Consider the following 10126-nt stretch of genomic DNA (forward strand, 5'->3'; position numbering starts at 1 on the left):
AAAGACGTGGGCCAGGCATGGCACGTGCGTGAGGCTGCCGAGCTGCAGAGCCGCCACCAGGTTACGGCCGTTGTCACACACGACCATGCCCGGTTGGAGGCTCAGCGGCGCAAGCCAGCGGTCGGTCTGCTGTGTCAGACCCTGCAGCAGTTCGTGGGCCGTGTGCCTCTTATCGCCTAAGCTGAGTAGTTTCAGCACGGCCTGCTGACGCTTGCCCACCGCTGTGCTGCGACACCGACTGCTGGCGACATGCTGCTGCTAACACATCTTGATTGCGAGACAGAGGAGGAGGAGGCGGGTGCTTTAGTGGAGGAAGCATACACCTCCGCAGATACCACCACCGAGCTGGGGCCCGCAATTCTGGGGGTGGGTAGGACGTGAGCGGTCCCAGGCTCTGACTCTGTCCCAGCCTCCACTAAATTCACCCAATGTGCCGTCAGGGAGATGTAGTGGCCCTGCCCGCCTGTGCTTGTCCACGTGTCCGTTGTTAAGTGGACCTTGCCACTAACCGCGTTGGTGAGGGCGCGTACAATGTTGCGGGAGACGTGGTCGTGCAGGGCTGGGACGGCACATCGGGAAAAGTAGTGGCGACTGGGAACTGAGTAGCGCAGGGCCGCCGCCTCCATGATACTTTTGAAGGACTCCGTTTCCACAACCCTATACGGCAGCATCTCAAGGCTGATGAATTTTGCTATGCGGACGGTTAACGTTTGAGCGTGCGGGTGCGTGGCGGCGTACTTGCGCTTGCGCTCCAACAGTTGCACAAGCGACGGCTGGACGGTGCGCTGAACTACACTGCTGGATGGGGCCGAGGACAGCGGAGATGAGGGTGTGGGTGCAGGCCATGAGGCGGTAGTGCCTGTGTCCTGAGAGGGGGGTTGCATCTCAGTGGCAGGTTGGGGCACAGGGGGAGAGGCAGGGGTGCAAACCGGAGGCGCTGAACGGCCTTCGTCCCACCTTGTGGGGTGCTTGGCCATCATATGTCTGCGCGTGGTGGTGGTGAGGCTGTTGGTGTTGGCTCCCCGGCTGAGCTTTGCGCGACAAAGGTTGCACACCACTGTTCGTCGGTCGTCAGGCGTCTCTGTGAAAAACTGCCAGACCTTAGAGCACCTCGGCCTCTGCAGGGTGGCATGGCGCGAGGGGGCGCTTTGGGAAACAGTTGGTGGATTATTCGGTCTGGCCCTGCCTCTACCCCTGGCCACCGCACTGCCTCCTGCAACCTGCCCTGCTGATGCCCTTGACTCCCCCTCTGAAGACCTGTCCTCCTGAGTAAGCGTTGCACACCAGGTGGGGTCAGTCACCTCATCGTCCTGCTGCTCTTCCTCCGAATCCTCTGTGCGCTGCTCGCTCGGACTTACTGCCCTTACTACTACCTCACTGCAAGACAACTGTGTCTGATCGTCATCGTCCTCCTCACCCACAGAAAGTTGTTGAGACAGTTGGCGTAAGTCCCCAGCCTCTTCCCCCGGACCCCGGGAACTTTCGAATGGTTGGGCATCAGTGACGATAAACTCCTCTGGTGGGAGAGGAACCGCTGCTGCCCAATCTAAGCAGGGGCCCGAGAACAGTTCCTGGGAGTGTTCCCGCTCCTGAGCAGGTGCCATTGTAGTGGAGTGAGGAGGCTGGGAGGAAGGAGGAGCAGCAGACAGAGGATTCGGATTTGCAGCAGTGGACGGCGCAGAACTGCGTGTTGACGATAGGTTGCTCGAAGCACTTTCTGCCATCCAGGACAGGACCTGCTCACACTGCTCATTTTCTAATAACCATCTCCCGCGTGGACCCATTATTTGGGCGATGAATGTGGGGACGCCAGAAACGTGCCTCTCTCCTAATCGCGCAGCAGTCGGCTGCGACACACCTGGATCAGGAGCTCGGCCTGTGCCCACACCCTGACTTGGCCCTCCGCGTCCTCGGCCGCGTCCACGTCCTCTAGGCCTACCCCTACCCCTCAGCATGCTGTATTACCAGTGATTTGATTTCACAGGCAGGAAATAAATTGGCGCAAGACTGCAGCCAAATATAATTTTTTCCCTTTTTTGAAAACGAAAGGCCCCACTGCCTCTAGTGAATGAATAATCTAAGTTTAATAACTGTGCTGTGTCCCTGCTAATGTGTCACAGAACGTGAGGGTAGCAGAGTTATTAACTCTGGCAGAGCAGGTATTTTTTTTCCCAATTAAGGAAAGCAAATGGCGAAGCCAGGAGTAAAACGTAGCTGGGTGCGTCTGATTGTTAAACGTTGCACACGCAGCCGACACGTGTCCACCGCCCTTAGGACGGACAGAGGCAGGACAAATACAATTATTTTCAGTTTTTTTCCGCCAAAAGGCAGCACTGCGTATATTCAATGAACATGAGAAGTTTAATAACTGTGCTGTGTCCCTGCTAATGTGACACAGAACGTGAGGGTAGCAGAGTTATTAACTCTGGCAGAGCAGGTATTTTTTTTCCCAATTAAGGAAAGCAAATGGCGAAGCCAGGAGTAAAACGTAGCTGGGTGCGTCTGATTTTTAAACGCTGCACACGCAGCCGACACGTGTCCACCGCCCTTAGGACGGACAGAGGTAGGACACATACAATTATTTTCAGTTTTTTTCCACCAAAAGGCAGCACTGTGTATATTCAATGAACATGAGAAGTTTAATAACTGTGCTGTGTCCCTGCTAATGTGGCACAGAACGTGAGGGTAGCAGAGTTATTAACTCTGGCAGAGCAGGTATTTTTTTTCCCAATTAAGGAAAGCAAATGGCGAAGCCAGGAGTAAAACGTAGCTGGGTGTGTCTGATTGTTAAACGTTGCACACGCAGCCGACACGTGTCCACCGCCCTTAGGACGGACAGAGCCAGGACAAATACAATTATTTTCAGTTTTTTTCCACCAAAAGGCAGCACTGCGTATATTCAATGAACATGAGAAGTTTAATAACTGTGCTGTGTCCCTGCTAATGTGGCACAGAACGTGAGGGTAGCAGAGTTATTAACTCTGGCAGAGCAGGTATTTTTTTTCCCAATTAAGGAAAGCAAATGGCGAAGCCAGGAGTAAAACATAGCTGGGTGCGTCTGATTGTTAAACGTTGCACACGCAGCCGACACGTGTCCACCGCCTTTAGGACGGACAGAGGCAGGACAAATACAATTATTTTCAGTTTTTTTCCACCAAAAGGCAGCACTGCGTATATTCAATGAATAATAACTGTGTTGTGGCCCTGCCTACACAATTCTTTCCCTGCAGTATCAATGGAGGGTGCAATGCTCTGCAGAGGCGATTTTGAGAAGAAAAAAAAAATGCAACACAGCTAACAGCAGCCAGCACAGTACTGCACACGGTTAAATATGGCCCTAGAAAGGAACGTTGAGGTTCTTGAAGGCTACACTCACTCCTAACACTCTCCCTGCCTATGCAGCACTTCTGTCCCTAATGCCGGGTGCAACGCTCTGCAGAGGCGATTTTGAGAAAAAAAATAATTGCCACTGCTAACAGCAGCCAACACACAGCTATCAGTGGCCCTAATAAGGACCTTTGGGGGTCTTGAAGCCTACACTTACTACCAATTCTTTCCCTACAGCAGCTCCGGTACAAACAGCACTGTCCCTCATCTAACTCACACGGCATCTGAGGCGAGCCGCGGGAGGGGCCGACTTTTATATTCGGCGGACACCTGATCACCCCAGCCACTCACAGCAGGGGGGTGGTATAGGGCTGGAACAACACAGGGGGAAGTTGTAATGCCTTCCCTGTCTTTCAATTGGCCAGAAAAGCGCGCTAACGTCTCAGGGAAGAAAGTGAAAGTAACCCGAACACCGCATGGTGTTCGTTACGAATAACGAACATCCCGAACACCCTAATATTCATACGAATATCAAGCTCGGACGAACACGTTCGCTCATCTCTAGTGCTGTCACATAGACTTCTTGCGGGGGTGGGGGTGCTTTCACATAGACTTGTCGCTGTGCTGTTTGCTGTCACATAGATTTGTCGCTGTGCCGTTTGCGGTCACAGACTTGTCGCTGGTGGGTGCTGTCACATAGACTTCTTGTGGGGTGGGGGTGCTGTCAGATAGATTTGTCACTGTGCTGTTTGCTGTCACATAGACTTGTCACTGTGCTGTTTGCTGTCACATAGACTTCTTGTGGGGTGGGTGTGCTGTCACATAGACTTGTTGCTGTTCTGTTTGCTGTCAAAGACTTGTCGCTCTTGGGTGCTGTCATATAGACTTCTTGCAGGGGTAGGGGTGGTTTCCCCTAGACTTGTCGCTGTGCTGTTTGCTGTCACATAGACTACTCGCTGTGCTGTTTGCTGTCACAGACTTGTCGCTCTTGGGTACTAACACATAGGCTTCTTGCGGGTGTGGGGGTGCTTTCACATAGACTTGTCGCTGTGCTGTTTGCTGTCACAAAGACTTGTCGCTGTGCTGTTTGCTATCACAGGCTTGTCGCTATTGGGTGCTGTCACATAGACTTCTTGCGGGGGTGGGGGTGCTTTCACATAGACTTGTCGCTGTGCTGTTTGCTGTTGGGTGTGCTGTCACATAGACTTGTCGCTTTGGGGTGTTCTGTCACATAGACTCGTCGCTGTTGGATGCTGTCCCATAGACTTCCTATGGGGTGGGGGTTCTGTCACATAGACTTGTCGCTCTGCTGTTTGCTGTTGGGTGTGCTGTCACATAGACTTGTTGCTGTGGGTTGTTCTGTCACATAGACTCGTCGCTGTTGAATGCTGTCACATAGACTTTCTGTGGGGTGGGGGTGCTGTCATATAGACTTGTCGCTGTGCTGTTTGCTGTCACAGACTTGTCGCTGTTGGGTGCTGTCTCATAGACTTCTTGTTCTTCTTTTGGTTGTTTTTGCACTCGAGCACCGCTTTTTCCGAGTAACTGACTGCTCGGACAAAAAGACTCGGGGGCCGCCGGGGGCGGCGTGGTGGAGCGGGGAGTAGCAGTGGGGAACATGGGGGAGCTCTCTCTCTCTCTCCCCACTTCCCTCTGCCACCCCCCTCACTCCCCACTCCCCTCTGCAACCCCCCCCCATCCCCGCTGTCACATAGACTTGTCGATGTGGGGTGTGATGTCACATAGACTTGTTGCTGTTGAGTGCTGTTACATAGACTTTTGTTGGGGTGGGGGTGCTGTCACATAGACTTTTTGCTGTTGGGTGCTGTCACATAGACTTCTTGCAGGGGTGGGAGTGCTGTTACATAGACTTCTTGCAGGGGTGGGAGTGCTGTCACATAGACTTTTCGCTGTGGGGTGTGCTGTCACATAGACTTTTTGCGGGGGTGGGGGCGCTGTCATATAGACTTGTCGCTGTGGGGTGCTGTCACATAGATGTCTTGCGGGTTTGGGGGGGCACTGTGGGGGGTCACTGGAGGGGACACTGTGGGGGTGCACTGTGGGGGGGTGACACTGTGGGGATGCACTGTGTGGCGGCACTGTGGGGAGGTTATTGTGGGGGCATTGTGTGTGGGCACTGTGAAGGGGGGGCGTGTGTGTGTGTGTGTGTGGCATGTTTGGTGCTACTTTCACTTTTAATAGCAGAGGAACGCGATCCTCTGCTATTGAAAGTACTGCTAGAAATCACGATCTCCTGCTAGAGCTGTCACAGCAGTAGCAGGAGATCGCACTGCTCTCCCTTCCCTCTCATTGCTTTGAATGGAGCTGGCCGGCTGCCGACTCCATTCAAAGCAGTGAAGCATGCGTCTCCATTATGACGCCGGTTCTCCAGTCATGTGACCGGTATCATCGGGAGCGCGCACGCTGAGGAGAGAGAGGCAGCAGTGCATCATGGGAACTACCCAGCGGCGCCATCTTTGAAAAATCCTTCAGGCCAGCTTTATAAGGGGAAGAAAAGGAATAAAAAGGTGAGCAAAATATTGTTTTTTATGTGTAAAACTGTAGTGTGTGATGCTTCTACTCTACAGGGCATTAATGGGGGAAAAAAATCAGTTTGGGCGGCGGGACAACCCCTTTAACTGCCGCTACTGCTCAGTCTCAATGATGTTGAGATTGCCATTAATGCAGCAATATGTTAAACAGCTGTAATTCATGATGAACTTGTTGCTGGACATATACTGAGTCTTGGTAGCAACAAATGACCTAACAGTTCAGATGGTGGTGGAATAGTATAAAGCAAGAGAGAGATAGCGCCTCCAGCCTCAGTGGTAGCCCAGAGGTTATGCTGCACTGTCAACTAGCCCAGATTAAATAGAGGTCTTGGTCGCTCCTAGTTGGCATGCTGCACAAGGTTAGACCAATAGGGGCACGCCAGATTTAAAGATAGCTGCCACATACTCGTCCATAAGGCTAAAAGATCTAGCTAAAGCGTACCTAACATGAAATTGATGTTAAAACAAACGGTGATACAAATGGAGCAGTTCCTCTTGCCCCTCGGGTAGAGGGTTCGTTGCTGCACCCACCCGATCATTCAGGCGCCAATGGTAAATGTACTCCGTCCAACATGCCCCTTCATGGGTATAGTGATAGACATGCGCCAAGCCGGCGAGCATGAGCTAGGCACATATCAATGAATACTAGGAACGCAAAGAGGGGGCGTAGCCAGTGAGTGACATGTGACAAGTCACATGATCACACCGCTTGTCAGAGACAGAGCCATTCAGACCTATCTCAGCGGACATACGTGGTATTAGACCAATGCATACCATAGGGTAAAGACAAATAGATCATCTGACAAAGAGCTGCCACACGATCGCAAGGTAAGGGTCGATATGTCAATCGAACCTCACCATAATTGCCTTGGAAAAAAAGATGTGTATGTGGTATGAGGGAGACCTAACGCCACAGATGCGTTGGAGTTGTAAATGACGTCCTTTATAATAAATCACAAAGATGCCTCTCAGTGGAGGTGCCTAAACCCGCTGGTACTAATAAATAGTAAACGCCATAGTCAAATGATTTCTTATATCAAAAATGCCCATGATAAAAATGGGGAAGGGCACTACCTGCTGGAGAGACCAGACCTAAATAAGGTAAATGAGTATTATGATATACAGTCTTAATTAGATAGAGTACTGTAAACAAATGCTTAAATATTAGGATAAAAAAAGGGAGGCAGTGAACGGAATTCCCAAAAGGGGAGCACACCAGATCAATTTATTGGTTGAATATAGAGTAAAAAGCAAAAAATCACGTGACGTGTATTGTGCTAAGGCCCGAGTCGTATTTCAATCTAATAAACGTTAATTTTAAAGTGTCTTTAACTGTGAAGGGCTTTTTCGATACTACTTAGACACTTACTACCTCAGTGAAAAGTTTATATGTAGAGATGAGCGAGCGTACTCGTCCGAGCTTGATGCTCATTCGAGTACTAGGGTACTCGAGATGCTCGTTACTCGAGACGAGCAGCGGGCGATGTTCGGGTCACTTCCATTTTCTTCCCAGAAAATTTTGCGCCGTTTTCTGGCCAATAGAAACACAGGGAAGGCATTACAACTTCCTCCTGTGAAGTTCCAGCCCTATCCCACCCCCTTGCAGTGAGTGGCTGGGGAGATCAGGTGACACCCGAGTATATAAACTGGGGCCGCCCGCGGCTCGCCACAGATGCACGCTGAGAGACATTAGGGAAAGTGCCGTCTTGCTGTAGCTGCTATAGGGAGAGTGTTAGGCTGTTATCTTCGTCTTCAAGAACCCTAACGGTCCTTCTTAGGGCCACATCTGACCGTGTGCAGTACTGTTGAGGCTGCTTTTAGCAGTTTTGCAAATTTTTTTTTGTTTTTGTATATCGGGGCGTCCTCAGTCTGCAGTTATTTTACTGAGTATAGGGGCAGTACTGTTGAGGCAGGGACAGTGGTACAGGGAAAGAGATATACTGGCTATATAGGCAGTGGGCTTTTTCAAAAAAATTGGAAAAAAAAATCTTTGGGCTGCCTGTGACCGTGTTCAGTTTACTGCATGTCTGCTGGGGGTAGTAGTCGCTCATTAATCCCCAGCCTTGTGCATAATTTTTTCTGGCTGCACTGTGCTTTCAATAACCACAGTCATCCTCCAACAGGGAAATCCATATACAGGCTATATAGGCAGTGGGCTTTTTCAAAAAAATTGGAAAAAAAAATCTTTGGGCTGCCTGTGACCGGGTTCAGTTTACTACGTGTCTGCTGGGGGTAGTAGTCGCTCCTTATTACCCAGCTAAGCGTTACAGCAGGCTTGCGCATATTTGTTTCCTGGCTCTGCTGTGTCCGTTACATGATCGCTGTCATCCCGCCAGAGGGAAAGAGTATACATATATACGCTGCATACGGTGTCTGTCTGGTTTTTCACCTCACCATTTTAAACAATTGAAGCCACATACTTAAGGCCTACCACTGGCCTTTGGCCACTTGACTGGTTCTGCGCTGTGAATTCCAGTAGCTGAGTCATACGCACCTAGGTCTCACTACAGGCTTGCGCATAATTGTTTCCTGGCTCTGCTGTGTCCGTTAAATGATCGCTGTCATCCCGCCAGAGGGAAACAGTATACATATATACGCTGCATACGGTGTCTGTCTGGTTTTTCACCTCACCATTTAAAAAAATTGAAGCAAAATACTTAAGGCCTACCACTGGCCTTTGGCCGCTTGACTGGTTCTGCGCTGTGAATTTCAGTAGCTCAGTCATACGCACCTAGGTCTCACTACAGGCTTGCCCATAATCGTTTCCTGGCTCTGCTGTGCGTTCCGTAAGCGAAGTCAGCCTGCAACCACAGGCCAATAAGCGGCACATTTAATTACAGCGTTCTGTTTCTGCTCCACTCGTAATACACCATGCTGAGGGGTAGGGGTAGGCCTAGAGGACGTGGACGTGGGCGAGGACGCGGAGGCCCAAGTCAGGGTGTGGGCACAGGACGAGCTCCTGGTCTAGGTGTATCGCAGCCGACTGCTGCGGGATTAGGAGAGAGGCAAGTTTCTGGGGTCCCCAGATTCATCTCACAATTAATGGGTCCACGCGGTAGACCTTTATTAGAAAATGAGCAGTGTGAGCAGGTCCTGTCGTGGATAGCAGAAAGTGCATCCAGCAATCTATCGACCACCCAGTCTTCTAGGCCGTCCACAGCTGCAACTCTGAATCCTCTGGCTGCTGCTCCTCCTTCCTCCCAGCCTCCTCACTCCATGAAAATGACACATTCTGAGGAGCAGGCAGACTCACAGGAACTGTTCTCAGGCCCCTGCCCAGATTGGGCAGCAATCGTTCCTCTCCCACCAGAGGAGTTTATCGTGACCGATGCCCAACCTTTGGAAAGTTCCCGGTGTCCGGGGGATGAGGCTGGGGACTTCCGGCAACTGTCCCAAGAGCTTTCAGTGGGTGAGGAGGACGATGATGATGAGACACTGTTGTCTATCAGTGAGGTAGTAGTAATTTCAGTAAGTCTGAGGGAGGAGCGCACAGAGGATTCGGAGGAAAAGTAGCTTAACGATGGGCGGCGTAGTGGGAGTCAGCCTCCTCAATTCTTTACAGAAGAGTCATCGCGTAGCTCCGCCCCATCACAAGGTGCCGGTCAGCCAATTAGGTGGCTGTATCGGCAGTGGAAAGCAAGGAAGGAGAAGACAATCCATGGTGCACCATGGGAGAAGACCCCCGGTGCACCATGGGAGAAAACCGCGGTGCATCATTGGGAAAGGACCGGCGGCCATCTTTAAAAGAAGAAAAGAAGATGCTGCGCGAACAGGGATGCAGGTAAGTGATTTTTTTAAAAAAATAACTAACGGAATTGATTTTAACAGGGCAGAATGCGGGGGTAAGTAAAAAAAAAAAAAATTGGGATTTCGCCGCGGGACAACCCCTTTAAGTTTGTACATCTCCTAAATGGTTAAAAAAAACTAAAGCTTTTCAAATGTGCGTCCAAAATGAAGTAAGCAGATAGAAATATATATCTTATTAAAAAATGTGTACAGTATGTTTACACATATTTGATATATTACAATTAAAAGTATGAAAAAAATTACAACTTTTTAAAATTTTCCCAATTTTGGTGCTTTTAATAAATATACACAAATTCTATCAGACTATTTTTACCACCTAAATGAAGTATAACACGTGGCGAAAAAACACTGTCAGAATCACTTGGATATGCAAAACCTTTACGGAGATATTCTATGTTAAAGTGACACGTCAGATTGCAAAATTTGGTCTGGTCATTAAG

Source organism: Eleutherodactylus coqui, chromosome 10, assembly GCF_035609145.1.
Source record: "Eleutherodactylus coqui strain aEleCoq1 chromosome 10, aEleCoq1.hap1, whole genome shotgun sequence".
NCBI lineage: Eukaryota > Metazoa > Chordata > Amphibia > Anura > Eleutherodactylidae > Eleutherodactylus > Eleutherodactylus coqui.